Source organism: Danio rerio, chromosome 12 (assembly GCF_052040795.2).
Source record: "Danio rerio strain M-AB ecotype USA chromosome 12, GRCz13ab, whole genome shotgun sequence".
Lineage (NCBI taxonomy): Eukaryota > Metazoa > Chordata > Actinopteri > Cypriniformes > Danionidae > Danio > Danio rerio.
In genome coordinates, this window is record NC_141032.1 from 43,157,284 (window position 1) to 43,183,230 (window position 25,947).

The window sequence follows — 25,947 nt, forward strand, 5'->3', positions numbered from 1 at the left end:
ATATAAAAATAATGAGTAGAGATGCACTGATATGGATTTTTTTTGGCCAATATCGATACTCGATAACTCTTAAGATTTGGGGGCCGATAACTGATATACTATAGCTCAGTAGTTCTCAAACATTTTTCATCAAGTACCACTTTAGAAAAGAATTGTCTCTCCAAGTACCACCATAATGAGCAGTTGTGAAATGCAATAGCGTAGTACAGTGGTTCCCAACCTGGGGTCCGCGCCCCCCTAAGGGGGGCGCCAGAGTTCACAGGGGGGGCGCGGGAGAGGATAAGTATTGAGGTAGAAAAAGGCATAAAAATGCTCCACTATTATAAAGGGCTTTGCAATTAATCGAAAATCCGATTTAGATTTCGGTTTCAAACGATTATAAAAAAGCATTAATCGAGATAAATGATTATTGCATCATATTTCGCCACAGTTGTACACGTGTTGCTCTTAAAAGCGCGAAAAAGCTTATGTGTGTGTGCAGCACGATCACGCAGTCAGAAGCATATGCGGCCGGTCAGCATTCACTCTCATTCACACACTGAGACGAGCAGAGGAGCGCAGACATCTAAAGTCATCTTAACGTGAGCGCTTTAATGGTCAAATAGGTGTCAAAACGCGGTGTTTAGTGATCTTTTACATTAACCCTCATTTGTGTAATAAACAAACGAGTTGAGGATCAAAAGACGTGAAAGAGAAACCATTAGAGACAGCGCGCTATAATCCTTCTGCCCCCTGTTTTTAACATTATTAAACAAACATAACGAGAAAACCCTCGCTGCTCTTGACTGAAGGACTGCTGTAGCTAAAGTGTTTTTCTTACAGTGAAGATGCTTAAAGCACAGTTTGTTTCATATTTTTATTCTATTGTATTTATTTCTCTTTCTTTTGCAGGGTGGAAAATAACTGTATGTATACAGTTGAAGTCAGAATTAATAGCCCTCCTGAATATTACCAAACATTTTCCTGCCCAATTTCTGTTTCATGGAAAGAATATTTTATTAACTTATTTCTGAACATAATTTTGATATCTCATTTCTAATTACTGATTTCTTTTTGTCTTTGCTATAATGACAGTACATTATATTTTACTTGATATTTTTCAAAATACAAGCATTCAGATTAAAGTGCAGTTCAAAGGCTTAATTAGAGTAATAAGGCAAGTCATTATAACGGTAGTTTATTCTGCAGACAATCAAAAATATATATTGCTTAAGGGGGCTAATAATATTGACCTTAAATTGGTTTCAAAATATTTAAACCTTTCTTTATTCTAGCTAAAATAAAACAAATAGAAGAAAAAATATTATAGGAAATACTGTTAAAATTCCTTGCTCTGTTAAACATAATTTGGGAAATATTTATTTTAAAAAAAATCTCATAATTTTGACTTTAACTGGCAATGGTTTTGAATAATCGTGATTACAATTATGACCAAAATAATCGTGATTATGATTTTTCCCAAAATCGAGCAGCTCTACTATTATATATGTATTTTTAAGTACCAAAAAAAAATAAAATCTAAACACATGCTTAAAATTCCAACATAATAGTGAAAATAATTAAAATAAATAACTTTAAATAATTATTTAAATTTTGCTCACTCGCGCTATCTGCTTGTCAACATGTCGTAAAGGCAAAATCAAAACAAAAAGGGCAGACAAACGTAAATGCAGTGATTCTTCAGAGGCGAAGAAAAAGATTAGACAGTATGACAAAGCCTACCTAGATTTTGGATTTATTGAAGGCCAAGACAAGTTAAAACTGATTAATTAAAATTTTCTATACATATTACTATATATTAATATTAATATTACACACACACACACACACACATATATATATATATATATATACAAAGTACATATGTGTGTGCGTGCGTGTGTATTTATATGGTGGGGGGGCTCCAATGTTTATATATGTTCATAGGGGGGGCCCCAAAGAAAAAGGTTGGGAACCACTGGCGTAGTAGGCTACTGCACTGCACAGTTCAAAAACGAGTTAGATTAATTCCTGTTATTAAAAATAGTTATTATTGCCAGCCACTTTAAACATTATAAATAGTGTTACATTAACACTGTACTGTGCTTATATGTAAAAAACAAATTAAAATGTGCATTTAAGTTAAAAATGAAAGGTTACTGTTCTTAAAAAGTAAAAAAAAAAAAAAAAAAAAAAAAAATTTTACTTCAATGTAAAGTATTAACATATTGTAGCCAATTCATCAACGCCTGGAAATGTTGCCTTGACCTTAGAAATATAGGCTATATATGTCATCATATTCATATAAAATCATTTTTGAGAAATTTGGAAATATATGTCGCATGTACATTTGACATATTTGATTCCTCCACGTACCACAAGAAGGAAGCCCGTGTACCACTAGTGGGACATGTACCACGGTTTGAGAACCACTGCTATAGCTGATAAATATAAATATTTCAAAATTATATATTTTTGTGCAGTAACAGCTGATTTTATTAATAAGTTAATATGTTAAACAAATAAATGGGATTTAATTAACAAACAAGTAAATTATTATTATTTATTTTAAATAAAATGACGATGAAAGAACTAAGGCCTGAAACCAGCTCAAATGTTCTTAAATAAAACTTGTTACAGTAATGTACATATGTACGATTTTTTAATGTCCGAAAAGGCATTTTGAGAGGTGTTGTTAGAGTTCAGGGCTACCGTACAAGCTAATAGCTAAATACAGATATTATTACTTTAGAAAATGTGGCATAAATTCGCTCCTTTTGGCGATTTAGATTATTTTGCACATGTTGCTGTTGCTTGTTAAACAGACAATGCTTCTGTCCATTTTTGCTGCCAATTGCTGGAAAAAAATTATCGAAGAAAGGTGATAAACCGCTGAGTTTGAGGTTCTGTGTGATGCGTGCATGCCAGATTTGTTCTCGAAGTCATATTTTGATACAACTCCTGAGCATTGGGCACAGATGACTTTATGACAAACGCAGTACGTAATATAAAGACAGAATGTGGCTGACAGTTGAGAACCCCTAGGCTGGATTCAGTGACTGGTACATGTCCATACCTACCAAACACTCCCGTCTCCCATATTTCATACCCATCTCCCGCCCATCTCCCGTATTGTTCTATCTCCCAGAAAACTCCTGGAATTCCGATCCATAGCTCCTCAGCTTTTTGGTGCAGTCCCCATGCACACCGAACCCACCGCGCAGCCATCTTCATACCCGCTCTTCACTTTGCGCGCACCACCTACCCCATCGCCACCTACGGTGCTCTTCAATTTGCGCTTAGCCCAAAATCCTGCCACCACCCACTAACTATTCCACCACCCCCCACCACAGCCTTCACTTTGCGCGCAACCCCGGAGAAAATCTCTCAGATTTTATGATCCGAATGTTGGCAGGTATGTACATGTCTCCCCTGCTGCTGTTTGGGGTTTTGTAAAGGCTCTGACGGCTCTCTATGTGTGTGCTTGGTAATAGTCATCACGTGCGCTCATTATAATCATTATAAATATGCCGAACAACCTGAACAATCTTAAATCAACAACACATGGCAAGCAACGCGCTGATAATAACAAATAATCATAACAAACAACCCAACGAGTTGTTTAGCTCGTGTGCCTCGCTGCTATTATGTTTACTTGATCCATGAGACGATTTAAACCAAAATACACAATAATCAATCAATCAAACATATGGGTGCTAAAATAAAGTAATTACCGCACAGCAATACCACACAAAAAAAGGGTGGACTTTGAAGGTATAAACAATGTGAGGTAAGCTCCGCTATTATAGTGCACTTGACAAGTCTGAACAAGTTGAACCCACATATGCGAAAGGCAGGCAGTTCTGTACAATTAAGTAATCTATATTGGATTAAAGATATCGGCCTAATTTTGACATCAGACCGATAACAATAATAAAAAAAGCATTTATCAGCCAACAACAATATGGCCACCGATATATTGTATATAAAAGGAGTCCATTTTAATTTTATGGTAACTTTAATTGGCTGGTTTTTTGTTCTTTTTGTTCTGTTTGCGCTTGTTCTCTGACCACCAGTGTGGTGAGCTCTTTTGGCCACCATATATACATATATATGTGTGTATGTGTGTGTGTGTGAAATCATGCTGTTAGTCAGGAGATGTGTGTAGGTGTATTTAACTAAAATGTGTAAAATTGCATGTACTCTCAAATAAGTTTTATATGAAGTCTAAAGGTGTCTGGATTGCTTTTGCGTCAGTGAACTCCTGCAGCTTGTTAACACTGTGCAAACTGGCCTTTTCGCCAGTCTCTGAACCTGAAACATTCATACCAATACTGTTTGCTTTTTAAATGGCAAGCAGCCCGGTATGCAAATATCTGCACTTTCTTTGCCACAGTGGACTTTTTTACACTTCATTTATTGCAGTGGCATCATCCTGATGAATGAAATTTACATTTGTTACCGCTGATTGACTATACCAACGCGAGTTATGAATTATATAAACGTTGAGGTTTACATTCACTATTGCATGTGCTCTTAATTAAATATGGATGAAAAAAAGTGTGACTGACTGGAAGCTTTGAGCACACAAATTTATGATGCATGTTGTTAATCTACTGCATTTACATTTGATATTAGATTTAGTATGCATCAACAAAAAGTTCTGCTGGTTTAAGTGATCTAAATAATTGCTTTTTCTATAGACAGTCATTCAAAAGTAGCTGCCTAGTGCACAAAATTGGTTTTAGACATCCTCCTGAGACCCAATTTTTATTTTTTTTCTGTGATTTTTCTACATCCTTTGGGTAAAAAAATCTACAATTTAGAGTTTTTACATTTTGTTTTTATTTTTAATTTTACAGCATGTCCACTGTAGTGGACCACAGGACCATTTTAGTTCAAAGCAAACGCCACAACAAAATGTACAGAATATGGCTGTAAAGGGAAATTAATCCAATATTATTGTAACAAAAACTAAACAAAAGCCATTTTTCTTTTGTATTAAAATTCCTGAAACAGTTTAGCCTGAAAGAGAGCCGAACTCAAAAAAAAAAAAAAAATTAAGTTATGTTAATCTAAAAATTTATCATTAAAGTGATGTAAAACTGTTTGTCATTCTCTAATTGTCTCTAATTCTCTAATTGTCTGATTGTCAGACTCTAAGTCAGAGTTTCCCTCAACTATTTTCTAAAGAATCCTTTCTGTTTCAGTTCTGCCCCCTACAACATGCAATCATTAATTAAATTAAGATGGTTCTGGTGTCCATAATGGACATTTAAAAAGAATGATATTTTGAAACACAAAGAAGTTAACAACTTTGAAAGCTAAATGTATTGTTCCTGACACCTTAATAAACAAATATATATGTAATGATAATATTAAAAAAAAAAAAAAAAAAAAACATTTAAAAGGCTAATTTTTTCAAGCTGCTCTCCTTTCCATAAAATGTGCTTTTTTGTTTGTCAGCCGTTTTGGATGCAGTCTAAGAAGTGGTTCCTAGCATGCCAGCCAAACAAATGACATATTACTAGAAAGCCCAGGATGTTTTCTGAACAGTACAACAGGACTTGACCGAATAGCTAAAAAAAAATCAATGGACGGGGTCTCAGGATGCTAATGTTTTTTTTTTTCTTTTTTATAATTTTTTAATGTTTATTATTTTATTATTTTATGTTATTCAATATCATTGAATTGATTGATTGTGGAAAAACAAATGCTTCAGAGGTGAAACTGGAGTATTTTAATAGAAAACAAGTTGAAATGGTACATGAATATAAGTATCTTGGCACAATCTTTTAAACTACATTAAAGTTCTCACAGAGCTCAGAAGCTTTTACAAAGAAAGTGCATCAGAGAATGTTCTTAGGAAACTAAACTCTTTCTGTAGAAAAAAAATATATATACTGAGAACATTTTATACTACCTAAATTGACTGTATATTAAGCTTTTTCTTTTTATGCTGGTTCTCCTCACTTTCCATTGGAGACAAAAATCGCCTTTAAAAATTAGTCAAGACTTGCTGTAAGATTATTGGTTTGCCTCTGTGGAGTCTAGCAGAGTTACATGAACAGCAAATGCTTAGGAAAATTAAAGTGTGATAGGAGATGATTCCCATCCTCTGAAGCCTTTTTTATTATTATTATTTTTCCCTGTTGCCCTATGGAAGAAGGTTTAGAAGGCATTTATTTATAAAGCACATTTCATACACAATGATAATTGAAAGTGTTTTAAATGAACAATTATAATAATATGGAAATTTTAAAATGTTAAAATGATTAAAATGTGTTAAAACAGTTATAAAAGAATGAAAAAGAAAATAAAAAAATAATAGTGCGATCTGTAGGACATAGTATAGTGCTCATTCAGTAAAGGCGCAACTAAACAGATGTGTTTTCAGCCTTGATTTGAATGTATCTAATGTTGGAGCACTTCTGATCATGTCTGGAAGCTGATTCCAGCAGCGAGGGGCGTAGTGGCTGAAAGCCAATTCACCCTGCTTTGACTGAACTCTTGGAATTTCTGATTTGCTTGATCCTAAAGATATGAGTGATCTGTTGGGTTTGTATTCAATGAACATATCTGTAATGTATTGACGTCCTAAAGCATTTAGTGATTTCTAGCCAAGTAATAATACTTTAAATTAAAATAATAATAATTTAAACTCTATTCTGAATGTAACTGGAGCCAGTGTAAAGACCCGAGGACAGATGTGATGTGCCCTAATTTTCTGGTTCCGGTCAGAATCCTGGCCGCAGCGTTCTGGATAAATGTCTATCTTTTTGGGAAGTGAGGAGTCCATTACAGTAATCCACCCTGCTGATCATAAAAGCATGAACAAGTTTCTCTAAGTCCTCACTGGAAACTAAACATCTAATTCTTGATATGTTTTGTGATGGTAGTATGCGGATTTAGTTACTGCTTTGACATGACTATTGAAAAGCATTAAATGCTCTTCTAACAGATATAAATTCATCTTTGTTCCTGAGGCAAAAAGTCTTTACAACCTTAAATTTTACCTAGTTAAAATTTTTTGTAGTATTATAAAGTACTATAAAGTTTTTAATTGGTAAATGACTTGATCTGGTGGGTCTCTGTCATCTTTAATATGCGCATTCGTGATTTCAGGAGGCATGGCATTGGACAGCAGGGGAGGCACTATGTTTCAAAGATATTATGCTAACAGATAGTATTTAGGCAGATCACCTGCTTCACCGTTAAGCATATTTATCAAAATTGCACCATTGACCCTATTTAGCATAATTTTAAGATGCTTTTCAAATTTTTTGTTGTCAATCTGATTACATTTGGTTGACTCAAATACTAGTATAATTGGAATATAAGTAGAATACCACTGAATTCTGCGTGGAGCCCAAGTAATAGAGGATTGCATTATCAACACCAAGGTTATGGCTTCTTAGTGAAAGCAAGAAGTAATAAAAGGGATATCTTCAATGCACTGTAAGTCACTTTGGATAAAAGTGCACATCTGACAAAAGCATAAACCATGTAATGCTAATAAACAGTTTTTTTTTTCATTGACCACCGTGTTTAATATGTATAAAAATGTAGACTATTTGATACCTCAGATCTTCATCTTTGTTTTGAGTCATTGTTTTTTTCTGTGGTGTTGTGAATGGGTTGCCAGGTACACAGTATTGCACAGGATCAGCAGGGTTTCCTTATTGATCAGGGATCAGAGTGAACAGATAGAGGACAGAGGTTCTGCTTGATCTCACTCTGGACCATTAATCCCAACACTTTAGCTGTCATTAGGCTTAAATGCTCTGATGGACTGTCTTTGAGTTTAGTGTCTTGTTTTCCCAGCTGTGAATGTCTCTGGACCACTGGAGGCACAGTGATGCTGACACACATACTGTACACACACACACACACACACACACACACACACACACATACTTGATCCGACTCTTAACTCTTTACTTGCTCTCTATTGTGTTGTTTTTATGTTTAACAGATTTCAGATAATGACATAAATGGGATTTTTTTTTTCTTTGCCACATCTGTTTACATTCTTTTACTCAATCAACATCAATTAATTTGAATGTAGTTAATTTAGTCTAAGTCCAAAGACATAATTGCATTTTCAAGCAATGTCACTGATTGTGTGGGAAATGATGCAGAAATGTTTTTTTTTCTCAGAAACGGAAGTACATTTCACAATTAATTACAGCAAAATGAATGTAAATGTATTTATTTATTATAATAATTATTAATAATAAAAGTAAAAATTGTAATAGCATTATTATTGATAATATTATTATTATCATTATTATTATTATTAATATTTATTATTTATAATAATAATAATAATAATAATAATAATAATAATAATAAGTATTATTATTATTAGTAGTAGTATTAGTAGTGGTAGTAGTATTGGTAGTTTAGTATTTTAATAATTATTGTTTGAAATAATAATAATGCTAATACTACTACTACTACTAATAATAATAATAATAATAATAATAATAATAATAATTTTCTTGTCCAATATACTCAACCCTTTGTTTTATTTGCAACATTTATTAATATTGTAGGTCACAATTGTCCCTTCTTTTGGAAATTGCCAACAATGAAGCATGTCATAAATGTGTTTTAGTCTTCTTGTACTGTAATTATTGCACAAAGCTCTCATCTTAATGCTTGCAGAAAGCAGAAGCTGGTCAAAAAAAGGTATTATTTCAAAATTTGCCTAATTTACTTATAATTATCTTCTTCCCTCCCCGCTGTGCCATATCATCACAAATGTGCTGCCTGCTAAGCCAAATTAATCTACCCTTATTTGATTAATGTGTCCTTTATTTTATACTCACTGGAACACTGTGCAGTGGCTCACGTGTCAGATTGATTAACAAAACCACAAAGTACGTACGTTTACAAAGTTAAATTTCAATTTTAGTTTATAACAATATACATTTTACAAAATCATCTTTCCGTCTGAAAGCCATCCATCCATCCAGCCATTCATAAATCTGAAAGCCATCCACCTATCCAAAAGCCATCCGTCCATTCATCTAAAAGCTATCCATCCATCTAAAATTCACCTTACATCATCCATCCATCAATACATCATCTAAAAGCATCCATTCATTCATCCATCTATCCAAAGGCCATGAATTCATCCATCTGAAAGTCATCCATCCATCTGAAAGCCATCCATCCATCTAAAAGCCATTCATCTATCTGAAGACCATTCATCCATCCGAAAGGTATTAATCCATCCATCCATCCATCCATACGAAGAGCCATCCATCCATCCTTGCTTCCAAAAGCCATCCATCCATCCATCTGAAAGCCATCCATCCACCCACCTGAAAGCCATCCATCCATCCACCCACCCGAAAGCCATCCATCCATCCATTCACCCATCCGAAAGCCAATCATCCATCCATTCACCCATCCAAAAGCCAATCATCCATCTATCCATCTGAAAGCCACCCATTCATCCGAAAGCTATCTATTCTTCCATCCAAAAGCCATCCATCCCTTCATCTGAAAGCCATACATCCATCCATCTGAAAGCTATACATCCATCCATCTGAAACCCATACATCTATCCATCTGAAAGCCATACATCCATCCATTTAAAAGCCATACATCCATCCATCTGAAAGCCATACATTCATCCATCCATCTGAAAGCCGTACATCCATTCATCTGAAAGCCGTACATGCATCCATCCATCTAAAAGCCATACATCCATCCATCCATCTGAAAGCCGTACATGCATTCATCCATCTAAAAGCCATACATCCATCCATTCATCTGAAAGCCATACATCTATCCATTCATCTGAAAGCCGTACATGCATTCATCCATCTGAAAGCCATACATTCATCCATTCATCTGAAAGCCATACATCCATCCATCTGAAAGCCATTTTTTATGCACTAAAAGTATCAATCAGATGGGCGAGGTTTGTTCTTCAATCCTTCCATCTTTTATTTCTTTTTTCCTTCCTTCTTTTGATTATTATTTGGAAAGCCATACTTTTTACTCACCAGAAGTATCTATCAGATGGGCAGAAAGCATCTAAAAAATGTAAGTGAATATTTAAATGTTAATAATTATGCAATTATTTTAGTTAATTTGCATTTGAAATGTAATACAGAAGGCGTGTAGAAACAAACTTACGGAAAATATAAATAAAAAATGACTGGTGTCTGCCCGGGCAGAATTAGTTTCCATGATCTTTGGGATTTTGCGGGTAGTCGCCAGGATGTTTCTTTGTGGTTTGTAAGACCTTTTGAGTGGATGTTAATGCATTTCCATGTGGCTGCTAGGGTGAAAAGAAATGACCCCTGCAGGAGGAAAGACTGGAAACACAAAGGACTCAAATGACCCGTCTTTCGGAACGCCTGGGCATCTTCAGGCAGGTTAGTCCATTATTGATGTCCGACTTACCGTCTGTGGATTACATGGACATACTGCACTGAGGAGTAAAAGGTTTTTGCGGGCTTGTGAGTATGAATTAGATCTCATTTGCTTCATCAGATCCACTGCATTTTTTTCTACGCTTACATGTATTTGGCAACATTAGTACCATTAATACTTCAGTCCAGGTTTTCTAGGAAGCGTTATCATTTTCAGAGCAATTGTTTTGTTTTTTTAAATGTGATTTTTTTGTGTGTTTGTGTGTTTAAGTGCTATAATCAGGTTCTCAGTGCATCTAACTTTGTTTTGGTAAGTCCCTCAGAGTATGTGGAAAAACTACTTGGTAATGTAGAAATACACTTTAAAAATATACGTAAAATAGCAGTTGTCTGTATTTTGTAATTTAGTTATTACTATTATTTATTTGTTTATTTATGCGTTTGAATTGCATTGTGGGAACACTTTTACTGATAAGGTGATGATCACCACCACCGCACCTCACAACATGTAAAGGTGCTGTAAGTTTTTGACTCTTCTAAAGCATAGAAATACCATCATATGTTTGCTGATATTTAATAATTATGCCAAGTGAGCATTCTTGTTTATGTAAAAAACAGTGCTTAAGTCAGATATTCTGCTTTGAAAATGTCTGTTAAGTGCAAGAATGCTGTCTTTGTTTTGGTCATTTATCCCGCTCATTACCTGTATAGCCAGTTAAATTTCAGCACCCTGGGTTGCCTTGGTGGAAAACCACATATTTCATTCACTCAATCAGAGAGGCTCTGAAGGCATGTGTCCATGACAGAAATGTGACCTCTGGTGGACAATAGCAGACTCCGAAATGAGACGAACATTTAGAGGTCCACAAAAGGTGGTTATTAATTAATTAATATAAAATAAAATAAATATTGTAAACATAAACATTAGGTGAGCAGGTTACATTGTAGCCCCATGTCCTAACGACATTTGGCTGTTTGCATCAGACGAAACATGACAGAAATTAAAATTCAGCCATTTAGAAGCACAGAATATGCTCACTCATGAAAAGGTAAGGCTTATAATCCAATTAATACATATTAAAGCTCTTTAATGTATTTGAATGTACATGCTGAATCACTGATATGCTTTGGTTTGCACACAGTTCTAAAGTTCAATTTCAAATGGTTGATTTTGTTTTCGAACTATTTGCTGCTGCTTTCAGTAGTATGGCAATAAATGTCATGTAAAATAGCATTCAAACTCACATTATTAGCATTTTACACTGTATAAAGCACATGATGTGTACCTGAGGTGACCATTGTCAGTTCTTTGTTGTTCAGCTGCAAAAGACCTAAGCCATTCTGATATATCAATTTGAGGTGTTGGTTAAAACAAAAGCTTCTATTACTATGAAAATATTCCTTCTATGGAGCGTGTAGTGGCTTTTATTTAGAACACATTTTCAATCATTCTTTAGGCTCGATTATCAGACTTCCTCCTGTTAGTCCTCAATCTGGCAACCTGCACTTGCATTTGTTTTGATCCAGGAATGCAATCCCTAATTAAACCACATTTAAGGCTTTAATCCACTACTGGTCACTTTAGACATATTGCTTTTCTGATCAATCCTATTTTTGTTGTTTCTGGAGTGTCAGACTAGCGTCTACAGACTCCACCCTCTTTTGTAAAGCAGCAGCTCATTTGCATTTAAAAGCACAATAACAAAAACGGCATGTTTTCGCTCACACACTAATTGGGGCGATTTGACAAGCTATAATAAATAACACTGTGCGAATAAAAAGCAGGTGCAGAAAGATCTGGTCACGCGTTCAGCATGTGTAACAGTCATGAGCATTGGCTGTACCGGTGCTCAAAAAGAAAGAGGAAATCACAGATATGCTGTTCCCAAAAAATGTCAGGATTCGGGAGCACTATATTGTTAAACCGGCCGTTCTCATTTAAAGTTGCACAAGTTACAAACCGATACCGCGTTTTATTCTGCAATTTATTCCTGCACCACAATAAATCTGGCCTGGTCCCATGGCTCAACGCAGACCTCTAGTATGGTGATAATTGCTAGTTTTGTTGTTTCTGGAGTGTCAGAATAGCATCTAAAGACTCCGCCCTCTTCTGTAAAGCAGCAGATCATTTGCACTTAAGAGCACAATAACAAAATTGACATGTTTTCGCTCGCACACAAATTGTGGCATTTTGACAAGCTCTAATAAATAATCTGTTGGGTATTTTGAGCTGAAACTTCACAGAAACATTCTGGGCACACTAAAGATTAATATGACTCCCTAAGAAAAAAGCATGATATGTCACCCTTAAGCTCATTTGTGTGAGAATGCAGTTGCCGGTGGCTTTTTTTTTTTTTTTTTTTTGGTGTTGATTACTTATAAAGTGATGACCTCCACCACCTCAGCTCTCTGTATGCCGGACCACTGTGGCCTCGCGTCTGTCACATGCTTTCCTGAGCTCTGCATATTATATTCAGCAGTGACTGCGGGGGCTGAACTGCGTAAAATGCTTGCTCCTTATGTGTCGGAAAAGCTCGCATTTGGCACAAACCCCTGGAGGAATAATTACAGACCAGAGCATGAGGACTTTTTAATTTCGCCTTGCTGTGTGGAGCAGCATGGGGAAGATTTCCACAATCGGCTTGAATTTTCACTTGGAGAAAAACTGTTGCTCGCTGTATGCATATTAAAACATTTGGCTTTTCCTGAAGGATGTATTAGTGCATGCAAAGGAATGCTGTTTTAGGTTTTAGATTGTTTCAGGCTTTAATTATGCATTCAGAGCCACTTTGTTGACTGTAGGAAAATCAAACGATAATGCTAAAGTCTCTTTAGTGCTCGTTAAAACTAAAACTGGAATTGTTTAACAAATATAAATAGAAAATTTAAATATCCAATAAAAAGCAACAAAAAAAATCCAAACACCCAACATAAATATGATTTGAGTTTTATATTATCATGTGTTTATAAAAGCAATTCATTTCTGTCATGGAAATTGGTGAGCATTTATAAAAATAATAAAAAGAATGGACATTAATACACTACCTGACAAAAGTCTTGTTGTCAATCCCAGTTGTAGCAACAAATAATAACTTGACTTCTAGTTGATCATTTGGAAAATTGGCAGAAGGTCGATTTTTTTTTTTTTTTTCTGATGAATCATCTGTTCAACTGCATCCCAATCATCACAAATACTGCAAAAGTCCTATTGGAACCTGTATGGAACCAAGATTCTGACTAAAATCAGTCAAGTTTGGTGAAGGAAAAATCATGGTTTGGGGTTACATTCAGTATGGGGGCATTTGAGAGATCTGCAGAGTGGATGGCAACATCAACAGCCTGAGGTATCAAGACATTTGTGCTGCCCATTACATTACAAACCACATGAGAGGGCAAATTCTTCAGCAGGATAACACTTAAAGTTCCTAAAAGCAAAGAAGGTCAAGGTGCTTCAGGATTGGCCAGGCCAGTCACCAGAATGATCATTATTGAGCATGTCTGGGATAAGATGGAGGAGGCATTGAAGATGAATCCAAAGAATCTTGATGAACTCTGGGAGTCCTGTAAGAACGCTTTCTTTGCCATTCCAGATGACTTTATTAATAAGTGATTTGAGTCATTGCAGAGATGTATGGATGCAGTCCTCCAAGCTCACGGGAGTCAGACACAATATTACATCTTTTTCCACTGCAGCATGACTTTAAATTCCATACTGGACATTATTTCTTTTAACTGACAAGACTTTTGTCTAAGTAAAGTCAGACTTTACTGTCTAAGCGTAATTTAGAGGCCTTTGCCTTTCATATAAGCCATTTGTGATGCATGGTTAACTAAAAGAATATCAGACTTGTGAGGCTAAGGTGGGCAGGACACATCATACGTATGGATGAGAATGCCATTCCAAAAAAAATCTTCAGCACTGACCTGGTAGGCAAAAGAAAAGTAGGAAGGCCTAAACCAAGATGGCGAGACTGCATTAGCAGTGACGCCAATGTTTTAGGAATAAGGAATTTGTGGGCAGTTGCCCGGGACAGAGAACATTGGCGGAATTGATTGAGGCAGCCAGGATCAAGTAATGGATTGTCACGCTAAGGGTGATGATAAGGATGATGGTTAACTAGAAGTCAAGTTATTATTTGCTGTTTCCAAAACTTGGATAGATGACAAGACTTTTGTCAGGTAGTGTGTGTAATCTGAGAAAATATTATATGCTATTCCTCTCATGCTAATGAAAGACTACAGAGACTTTCCAAGCATGGGATGGGTGCTCCTGGTGTGGCAGAGTTCATCACAGCTTCAATACACATCTCTGCAATTTGCGTACCATGTGTTTTTCACTATAAACAATTAATCTGCTTGTGATCTTACTTCATATAACTTTGACATGTTTGGTGTCATTTGACAGTTTATGACTGAAGCATTGTGTTAATAAAAATCAACAGAGACACTGATTGATTGCATTTCAATATACAATATATTTACTATTGTTGAGTCATGGCCTGAGGAGGGTCATTGCCTGCTTTCATGTCCAGCTGGTTTTGGGGGTTCATTTTCCCTTATGTTTGATAATACTTTGCTCAGGGCATAACAAGGAAAGGTAACTGTTGATCTAGCAGAATGGCTTTTACTCTGCATCTCCCGCACACCGGTGCATAGCCTCTTGAGACAGTTTCACTGTCTTTGTTGCTCAGCAGTGCATATTTTACAGCAAATCTTTATGTTGGCTTGAGAAAGCCAACATACTGTAATGCTACTTAAACTTATTCTTATTATTTTTCTTATTATTATTCCGGCTTCTGACTTAAAAAAGCAATCGCTTCTCCTCCCAGGGCTTAGATGCTACAAGCCCCAAATTTGGTCAAAAGCTGTCTTTTACTCATGAGATGGTTGCTGTATGTCCTCATGCCGATAAGATTTGTAGTTTTTGAATAAAAAAAATTTTTTATTAAAAAATTGTATCGAGTATTTGGGGCATAAAAAAAGTATACAATCCTCAAATTTGGCCAAAAGATGTGTTTGAAATTACAGATAATTATCATATTTATTTGGTGTAATTATAAATAAAAGTTTTCCTATAAATATTTTTTTATATTAAATTTGTAAAATTCAAACAAAAAGCGTGTCAGAGTGTCCACGAGATGGCGCCAGAAGACTATTTTTGAGCCCTTTTGGAATTGAATTTACAGCCCCTTTAAGAGGCACTTTCCCTTTAAGAGGCGGAGATATCCGAGCTGACTGTTTTGGCTCTACAGACAGAAATTTCGGGCTCATTTCAGACGTGCTTGTTACAACATTTGAAGCTGTTTACATTAAAATTTCTCAGCGAAAGTACACAAATACAAGTAATACAACTCTATTTAGTGTTCCTTTAAGAGGCAGAGAGATCTGTTGTCAAAATCGAGGTAAGATTGAACTTAATTCTGGTCATCAGTCATTCATATTATGCTTGCGGTGAATTCCATAAAGCGTAATAAAACTGATCTGGATGCAGAATCATCCGCGTCGGAATCGACCCGCATGCATTTCTGTCTGCTACCCTGTGCGTTTTAAAATGCATGCCTTTGATGTTGGCAGAAACATAACTTTACTTCAGATATTTCTTTCAAAACAGAATATTCTGTGCCGTGAAAAGCCTTCTCCTCTACTTGAGATAATGAAAATGAAAGCCATGCGAACATTCACGTATATTATACAATAAACATATTTAATATAAAATCATTCTAACTTTATTTTTAAACTGTATTTTAACCCTCTAAAACAGCTATGTCCTTGCCACAAAACTAATAATCCATCTTCAAAACCTACAATTTCTTTCCATTCGGTCCGGTCGGACCTGAACGTCTTTATACCATTGTAATCACGTGTAAATTCTAACAAAGACAATGTTTGCACTTTTTAAATCACATTTTATTTATTGTGCAAAAATAAAACATCCAAACAGCATCATAACCAATATAAACACACAGCAAAAAAAATATTTTAAAATAGTGATATATATATATATATATATATATATATATATATATATATATATATATATATATATATATATATATATATATATATATATATATATACATTTATGGTTAGGGTTATAAGGATTGTTTCTTAAACCCCCTTTTATGTTGGCAAAAACATAAGTTTACTTCAGATATTTCTTTCAAAACAATATTCTGTGCTGCAAAAGAGCCTTCTCCTCACTTGTGATAATGACAATGAAAGCCAAGCTTTTGGTCTATGCTGTACCAAAAAAAAATAAAATCACCCAGGTGATGACAATTAAATATTACTATTATAACATTGTGTTAGTGACCAGTGGGGTGGAACAACGTCATTGGTCAGAATTAACCACGTGATGAAGACGTCCTATAATATTGTATTTAATGCAATTTTCTTCCTGTAAACTGTATATATAACTATATATATATATATATATATATATATATATATATATATATATATATATATATATATATAATGCTGCAAATTACTGTAAATTGACTGTACTCTATATTAACTGCAAAAATTATAAGACTGATTAAATAAAATACAAATTAACTAAATGTATGTGCTATTGTTTCATTAGTATTTTAATTTAATATTTTTCTTTATATGATATTTATTATAATGTAATTTTGTTCAGATTATAATATATACTATAAATACTAACTATACTATAGTGATCTGCATTAAACAACCTGAACAAATCAGTCTCTCTCTCTCTCTCTCTCTCTCTCTCTCTCTCTCTCTCTCTCTCTCTCTCTCTCTCTCTCTCTCTCTCTCTCTCTCGATTTGATCAAAAATGTAAATGAGGCCTTCCGATTAACAGTCCAGTGGACCCTAGCACAGCCTAGAAACCACTCAGAACACCCTAGCAACTACCTAGGAATGCCTTAGCTACACCTTAGCAACCGCCTAGCAACCACTTATCAACCGCTGTGCTTCCTGCCGACTGCATTTGAGTCCCCGGCGCAGTCACGTTGGCTTTCTCAAGCCAACATCAAAGTTCGTCAACGAACTTTAGGTTCTAGTTTGTTATTATTATTATTATTATAATAATTATTATTGTTATTTTGTTATTATTTTTTAATACAGTATGTTAGTTTGATTCTTTTAACTGTCTGTATATTTAAATATGTAACTTAGTAAACAACTTTGCCTGCTTTAAGGCGTTGAGATTATCTTTATCAATGATGCTTATAACTTTAATGGAGTCAGATTAATTACAATAGAGTCAGATAAATTATTTATTTAAACATGTTAGGATTGGGCCGATAAGACGATGCCATTGTCCATCGCCGATGACCAGTAGTCAACACGATGCTGAGCCGGCATTGCTGATCCTTTGGCCCATACCCGTCGCAAACCTGCTCGCAAAAAAACACTCAGGCCCCGTTTACACTAGTACATCTTAGTATTAAAATGGTATTTTAGAAGGAAAATGATCCACATCCACACCGTGTTTAACCTAGCATTTCTGAAAAGCCCTCCGTCTGCTGAAAGTGCACATCACATGACCAAAGACACAGCCACACACACACTGTCATGTGCTCGTCTGAGTGACCTCCAGAGAACAGTGCACGTCGGACAGTTTATCAAGGATGTCCCGCTGGATCACGTCTCACTATAGATGCTAAAGGTGATATTTAATTAATCTTGTCTCTATCTAACGACTCTTCGGTCTTTTGAATCTATCAGGTAACCTCTCACAGCATCTGTACACTGCTTCAGTCTTTCAGTTTCACACTTCCTTCACACTTCCTCAGATACTGTTGGTTGTGCACCTTTTTTACCGACCAACCCCCCGCGGAAAAAGCGATTGACAGGTGGTAATTTGTGTGTAACTTTATTTATTTATGAGTTGTTTATGAGTAAAACAAAGACCATTTGGGCCAGGTAGTTGAAATGGTAGGCCACAAATAATTAATTTGTTATGAATTAATTAATTATTCATAAATAGTTAATTCACCTCTGCCTATGAAGATGATGCCATCGTCCTTCGCGATGTTTCACATTAGACATTCTACAATGCCAAATTGGTCGACATCGCCCAACCCTAAAACACGCCATCCTTCAACTGCTTTCTGTTTCCGATTATTGGTTCAGAATAGCAGCGTAAGCTTCAAGCCTTACATGTGCATTAAGAAAAAAAATACATCTTAGTAATCACTACAAATAAGCTACTTGAGAGATTTTGAACACAACCTGTGTCAATGTACGGCAGTGGAATTTTAAGTCTACGAAGCCTGCAGTTGCTCTTTGCTATATAATTCCTGAATTGGCTGCAGAGGTTTAATAGCCGGTGGGAGTGAGTGGGTAAAACTCGAGCTCTCTGTAAGACAGAGGAGATTCAGCAAGTGAAAAGCCTGACCCGTGTAAACGGCCCGGGGATCTGCTGAGATCAACGGGCATTATGTGTCAATCGTATGATCTTTGCGCAGGCCGGTCTTAAGAAACTGCTGGAAAGATGCAGCTACGTGTGTAATGCTACTGAAGAGAATCGCTAAAAGCTCCTCACAGCACAAGTGTCAATCAAAACAGATGACCAGCAATGTTTCTCCCCTGCAGCCTCCCCTTTAACCTTCTCTCCTTCAATCTCAGTGATTTACAGCATTTGTGAGGAGTTTCTGTCAAAATGCTAGAAGATATATTGTGGGCTATCTTGAGGTCAGGCTCGATTGCACGATCCCATTGGTCTTTGCTGGTCAATGCTGACATTGAGAAATTGAGAAATGTTATGGTTTCATTATATTTTATTAGAGCTAAAGTGCCCCTATTGGGATTTATTTTTATTTTTATTCTATGCGTGTGGAATATATAGTGTATTATATAGCTGTTTGTCAATGTAAAACATCTGCCAAGTTTCAAGGTTTTTGAAGTAATTGTTATAAAGTTGGGGTGGGATGTTCGCCTCACAGCAAGAAGGTCGCTGGTTTGATTCCCGAATTTCCCGGCTTGGTCCGTTGGCATTTCTGTGTGGAGTTTGCATGTTCTCCCCATCTTGGTGTGTATTTCCTTTGTGTGCTTTGGTTTCCCTCACAGTCCAAAAGACATGCGCTATAGATAAATTGGATGAACTAAATTGGCCGTAGTGTGTGAGTGTGTGGTCGGTCTGGGATTGGTCGGTCAGTCAATCAGTCAGTTGACAGCAGCTTCTGGTAGATTTACATGCGAAGAGCAGGCGCCAATGGCACTCACGAGATCTTAAGAAGCATACACAGTGACCTCTGGTGTATACGTACCTCCTGGGATGTATTTAGCGTTCTCCAGAAATGTATATAGAGCTACATTCTCAGAATAAGCTTGGGTTGTCATTTTTAATCAAATATTGACCCTAATGTTAAATCAAGACAGCTATTTATCAATTAACTAGAGGAATACGTTCATTTTTACAAAAAGTTTTACTTTTGGTTTTATTTTTAGACTTCAAACTATCAATTTCATACTCATATACATATATCTGCGAGTGATCTATTAAGGATAAACAAAACGGTTGAAGATACACTATATTGTACTTGGCTTGCAATCCTTGATGCAGCATTAAGTTAAGCTACATTACAGTTACAGTGAAGTGAAGCACTGCAAATGTACTTTACGCCATCTCTTCTGAAAAAGGAAATATCTTGTTTCCAATTTATGATTTGGAGAAAATGGTAATTCATCTCTTCTTTGTCTTCACGCTATGAAAGAAAGCATTTTAGCTGTCAGCAGAAAAATAAATAAATAAATGCATAATCAACACTGCTGTAAGCCTGAAAACAAAAATGGATTAAGGGCTAAAAAAATAGGCAGCCAGAGTAAAAATATTTTATAAAGACAAATGTAGCACAAGGGGAACAGTGCTGTATGAATAAAAAGACAAGTATATTCTTCAGTATTAGAAGTGTGCTTTTAAAAACTGGGTGTGCAGAAATACATCTGATGTGTGAAGTTTTCATATCCAGCAGTGAAACAAAGTTCATTTTTATTAGCTTTTTATTTCAGTCATTATTATTATTAAGCATTTCATAATTTATTAATAGTTATTAGTAATTAGTTTTCCCAGAGATAGGTTGCGGCTGGAAGGGCATCCACTGTGTAAAATTCTGCTGGATAAGCTGGCGGTTCATTCCGCTGTGGTGACCCCAGCATAAATAAAGGGACTAAGCCAACAATTAAATTAGTAGTCATGTTATAATGTTCGTGTTAATCACGGAAGTCTCTCATATTTCAGACCCATCTCCCGCCACCCTCCCGTTTTATTATTTCTCCTGGAAACTCTCGTAACCCCCTCCTTCCTTCAGCAATCATTGATGCCTAATGGGAAGAGATGGCTTTCAACTCTCCTGTTTTCAGTTACTGCTGATTTTCCTCAGATTGATTGGGCTGGATTGAGCACAGATGAGTGTAGAGCATTAACACAAAGCTCAGCCGATCATCAGAACTCTTCAGCTTCATAATTAAACCAGCCTGATTGTGCTTCTGGAGATTCTGCTCTGCAAAATCCATGATGGGAAAGAGAGAAACGGCGTCAGCAGAGCAGAACAGTAGGGTTTCAGAAGAAAAACTCCTATTATTTTTTTTCTCTATAGAGAAACTGATTTTTAATGATAATCCATAAGTCTTTAGGACCCATCTAGTGTGAACTCCGAGCTTTTTTTTTTTTTTTAAGCCATTTTTGTCAGGGGCTTCAACATTTTTTAAAGGAAAATTCATCTGATTTTCTAATACATTTTTAGGGGTTTTACATCTTTTGTAGTAAAAGTTTTGCTTCAGTTCTGACCTGCTTGTCTCTAGGCTTTGAATGTCTTTTTGAAGATAAATAAGTGTGTGTGTGTGTGTGTGTGTGTCTCGCTCTCTCTCTCTGTGTGTGTATGTGTTTGTACGTGTTTTTTGAAATATCAGGAGACAAATCTGTATAACGACATGGGTATGACAGATATTACAAGAAACAAGAAAGTGGTGAATTATGAAGACATTGCTGATGTTCTCATTTCTCAAAAAGCTTAAAAATCATACAGAATGAGGTTTCAAAAAGTAAAACAATGCAGATTGTCTTGCGAGGGTTGGGTTTAGTTATAGGGCTGGGGTAGGGTAAGAGAAAATACAATTTGTACAGTATAAAAAGAAAGGAAAAATCCCATATGTCACAAACACAAACCTGTGTGTGGGTGAACAAATAAAATACTCAAACTGAAGCTTCACTTTGCATTATATCTGAAGAGTAATGTATTTAACCTAGAATCAAATATTTAATGCTGATTGTACAGTTGAAGTCAGAATTATTAGCCCCCCTTTAAACATTTTTCTTTTTGAAATATTTCCCAAATGATATTAAGCAGAGCAAGGAAATTTTGATAGCATTATTTGTTTTATTTTGGCTAGAATAAAAGCAGTTAATTTTTTTTTAAAAACCATTTAAAGTTATTAGCCCCTTTAAGCTATATTTTTATATATTTTATATATTTTTTGATAGTCTACAGAACCAACCATCATTATAAAATAACTTGGCTAATTACCCTAACTTGCCTAGTTAATCTATTAAACCTAATGAAGCCTTTAAATGTCACTTTCAGCTGTATAGAAATGTCTTGAAAAATATTGAGTCAATATTTTATTGGGGGGGTGGGTGGAACAGGGTGGCTAATAATTCAGGTGGGCTAATAATTCTAACTTCAACTGTATGGCTTGTTTTTTGACCTATATTAGCTTTTTTGACCTATATACTTACTACATAAAGACATCTGCAAATTGCACGATGGATTGTGTTCACTGACCATGTTTTTCTGGAAGTAATCCAGAGCCCATATTGTAATTTCCGTAGCATTTTTGCATTTCCGTACTTTTTTGGACCTTTTTCAGGTTTGTAATAATGTTGATTAATTATAATTTTAAAATAACTGGTCATAATATAATATAATATAATATAATATAAAACATTGTGCATGTTTCTAATATCAAAAGAGGCAGACACAATTTGCATTATTCCTCATTTGTATTACCAGGATGTTTATTTTATGTTTAAACATATTTGTGGTTTAGTTTGATGCTCATACATTCATTTGTTTGGGGAAACAGGCTTTGCACAAAAGGATTCACCAAATAGTTTCCTGTGGTAATGAAAACACGGAATACCTTGTTCTGCAGATCCACAGGAAATGGAGTTTCTAGCGCAGAAACAATACATTTCAGAATAACAGCATGAGGCGATTTGGCTTTTCAAAGTGAATCTGCCCCTACGGACGCTTTGTTTGTTCCTCTAACAACTATTACACGCAGATAAATACAGTGGATGTGCTCGGAAAGGAGGTCGATTTTAGTACCCAACAAATTGTAGACTGCTGTTCACGGTAATGTCACTTTGTCTTCTGAAATAATGCTGCAAAATCTTGTTTTTTTACTTTTGTGATCGATTGGATTGCCTACTGAGTGAGTTGTTTTTCCTGACAGCCTGCACTTTCTTTTTTCCAGCTTTATTCCAACTTTTATGATACTTAAGATGACATATTTTGTAAATAAGCAGATGCTGCATCATGCACCAACACCATTTGGCTTTTTCTAAAGAGTGTCATAATTCGAGGATGAAAAATGAATGTCAGTATTTGAGCAGTTAAAGGAACAACATGTACTTTTGAAACCAAAATGTGTGTAAATTATGGGTTTGTTTGTACCACCAAGCATTTTTTAAAATATGAATATTGCATAAATATATCTGGAAAAAAAGATGCATGTTGATTCACCTACACACTGTTAATAAAAATGCTGGATTCCAAACAATCGATTTGTGTTGGGACAACATGAAATAATTAAGTTAACTTATTAGTTCAAAAATTTAAGTTGATTGAACATAAAACAATTAAGTTTCCTGCTAAAAAACTCAAGATTCGTGTTATTAGTATAAATATTAGTATCAGTTTAAGTTGTATTGTGTTATTAGTATGTGTTTAGTTTAAACAAACCACTTAAAGGGCACTTATTGTACCCCTTTTTCAAGATTTAAGATAATTCTCTTGTGTCTCCAGAATGTGTCTAAAGTCTTAGCTCAAAACACCCATCAGATTATTTATTAAACCTTTTAAAATATTGGAATTTGCTGCTCTAAACAAAATGTAGCTGTTTTTGGTGCCTGTGCTTTTACTGCTAATTCTTCCTGCCCCCCATTCCCATGTGCCTTTTAGATTGTGCCTCAGATAAACAGCACAGTGACAGACAAGAAGAAAGCAGATCTCTTGTAACGTTTGTGAGAAATACTACAGTTAGAAATTTCCCAATGATTATTTGATGTCTTTGTTGTGGACTTTGTTTAAGCCTTTCTGCAATGATGAGTCACAGATGATGTTGTTATAAAGTTCACACACAGACACACACACACACACACACACACACACACACACGGAAATGTGACAGAATACACGTTAGCATCCACTGCTGTATGGCTATCCGTCATGTTATTGTACAGAACAAACCTGATTTAGGTCCACCAGGATTGAAGCATTTTCTTTTATAGTTGTACTGACAAGAAGCAGGTTAATCTGCCATTCATGGGTCTTTCATACAGAGAAATCTATTCAGGTCTTTGCACAATTATGCATTTAGAACTTAATGTCCAAACACATCTTTATAAACGTTCACATTGTTGTCGCATAGTAAAATATAACACGGATAACGTAAATAACATATTTTCCAGTAGGTTAGATATAAATTTACACTCATTCTAACATTTACACTTTTCACAAAAGCATCTATACTTATACAACTCTATACAAAAGCATGCATCCGCCATATTTGTAGTTTGTTTACACTTTTAAGCAACATTTGTAGTTCTAATCGCATTCTTGTCCAATGTGCAATGTATTGTGGCCAATGTTAGCAGTAAGAGTAAAGATGGTTCTTTGAAGTATAACCGAGAAAAAGTAGACCATCTGAGAAGTTGTTGCTACATCGGATATGGTTGCAGCCGGAAGGTAACGAGAATTATTTTTTCTTATTTATTAAATTTCCCATTTATTATATTTTATTAACATCTACCCCCAACCCAAAACCCAACCATTACAGTAACATAAAATCAGTAGTTGTACCGAGTATTATTTCAAGAGTGCACACTTGTTTGGCATGCTGTCTCAGGAGAGATCCCTGAGCTTATAAGAACCTCGAGCCCTGGGCTCCCTCCCATTGCAGGGCGAGAGGGGAGTTTGAGCTTAGGTAGATCTTGATGACTCCACCCCCCCCACCCCCCACCCCCCTGCTTATTGTAGCTAAGTGTCAGATATGGATGCTGAGAAGGTGTACTCAGCTTGGCTAAAATATTTTGGATTAATTGTTTAGGGTGCTTGTTTTTAAACTGGGAGGAAACCGGAGGACCCGGGGAAAACCCACACGAGGACGGGGAGAACAAGCAAAACTCTGAACTGAAATGTCGCCTGGTTCGAAAGGGAATTAAACCAGGGGCATTCTTGCTGTGAGGCAACAGTGCTAATTACCGGCCACCGTGTCGCCCGTTTGAAAGGAGGGAAAGTAGGATTGGGTGGGGGGGTTTCTTCAAGACGAAGATATTGAGATGAGAAAAGTCTGGATATTTATAGTGAGTTAAGGATCGTCTGATAGGATAATTAGTCATGAGTTGGAACAGCTGTGAACCATCATAAGCACGTGATCCTCTCGACATTTGTTTATAAATAAACTTCACTTATGCTATCTATTAAATTACCCAATTAATTGTATTATTTATCACCTACCCCCACCCCAACACTTAACCCAACCGTCACAGTACTGTAAAAATATTAATTATTGTTATATAGTGTCATAAAAAATGCTGCTATAATTGATGTACATATCACACTTCCAGCTGGCCGCATATCCGATCTTTACTTTACCCATCGGAGAACATTTAACATACTATTTTCAACATACTACACTGAAAAAAAAAGTAATTAACCTTTGTATTTTGTATTGTATTCATGTAGTTTACGATTTACAAGTGTTTTCCGTTTACAGACATCCCAAGTCTCCTGCATAGGCAGTGGGTCTCCCTGATGCCCGCAAATGAATGAAAATCTCCAGGAAATCATGCGCCTCTCCCCGCTCCGAATCCTTCTTCAATGCATCCCTCCCTGCTCTCTGCACGCTGCCCCATCACTTCCCCCCTACTCTTCAAATACGTTGCACACCCACCGGCCCCTCGCACTTTAGATACGTCGCCGGCCAATTCCCAAACCTCCCGCAAATCATGGATGTCCCACCCGGAAATGACTTTTCCCAACTTTCACATCACATCCAAAAAGCGATGTCTGCGCTTATTTAGGGTTCTGAATCACATTCTGGGAGCTTGATCTTTGCTCTGTCCACTTTTGGAGTTGAAAATTCAACTATACAGTTTTACTAAGTGACTTTTATTGGCATTTTAGTTTAAAATAATATAATGTATAAAAAATAATATATAGAGAAATATTTCTGTAAAGTCTGTAAAATACCAGAAAATGTACTGGCAGCTTATTAAAAAGTTTTTGTTGTGTAATATACCCAGACAATTAATTACTTTAAACTATTAAAAGTCATAAAAAAAGTTAATAAAAGTCACTTTTTTAAAATTATTTTT

The 25,947-nt window shown here is 35.7% G+C and overlaps 1 non-coding gene across 2 annotated transcripts in view; it reads left to right on the forward strand.

Annotated features, from left to right (window-relative positions):
- LOC147834555 (uncharacterized) overlaps positions 1-25,939 on the forward strand; it is a 139,892-nt gene extending 113,953 nt beyond the window's left edge. The window contains exon 4 of one of the 2 annotated variants that reach the window (XR_015504533.1): positions 25,347-25,939. This is a non-coding gene — a transcript (uncharacterized LOC147834555). Of the gene's footprint in view, positions 1-10,283; positions 12,417-25,346 lie in introns of those variants that run through there. The other variant, XR_015504532.1, reaches the window with a different exon arrangement.
- The last annotated feature ends 8 nt before the right edge of the window (positions 25,940-25,947 follow it).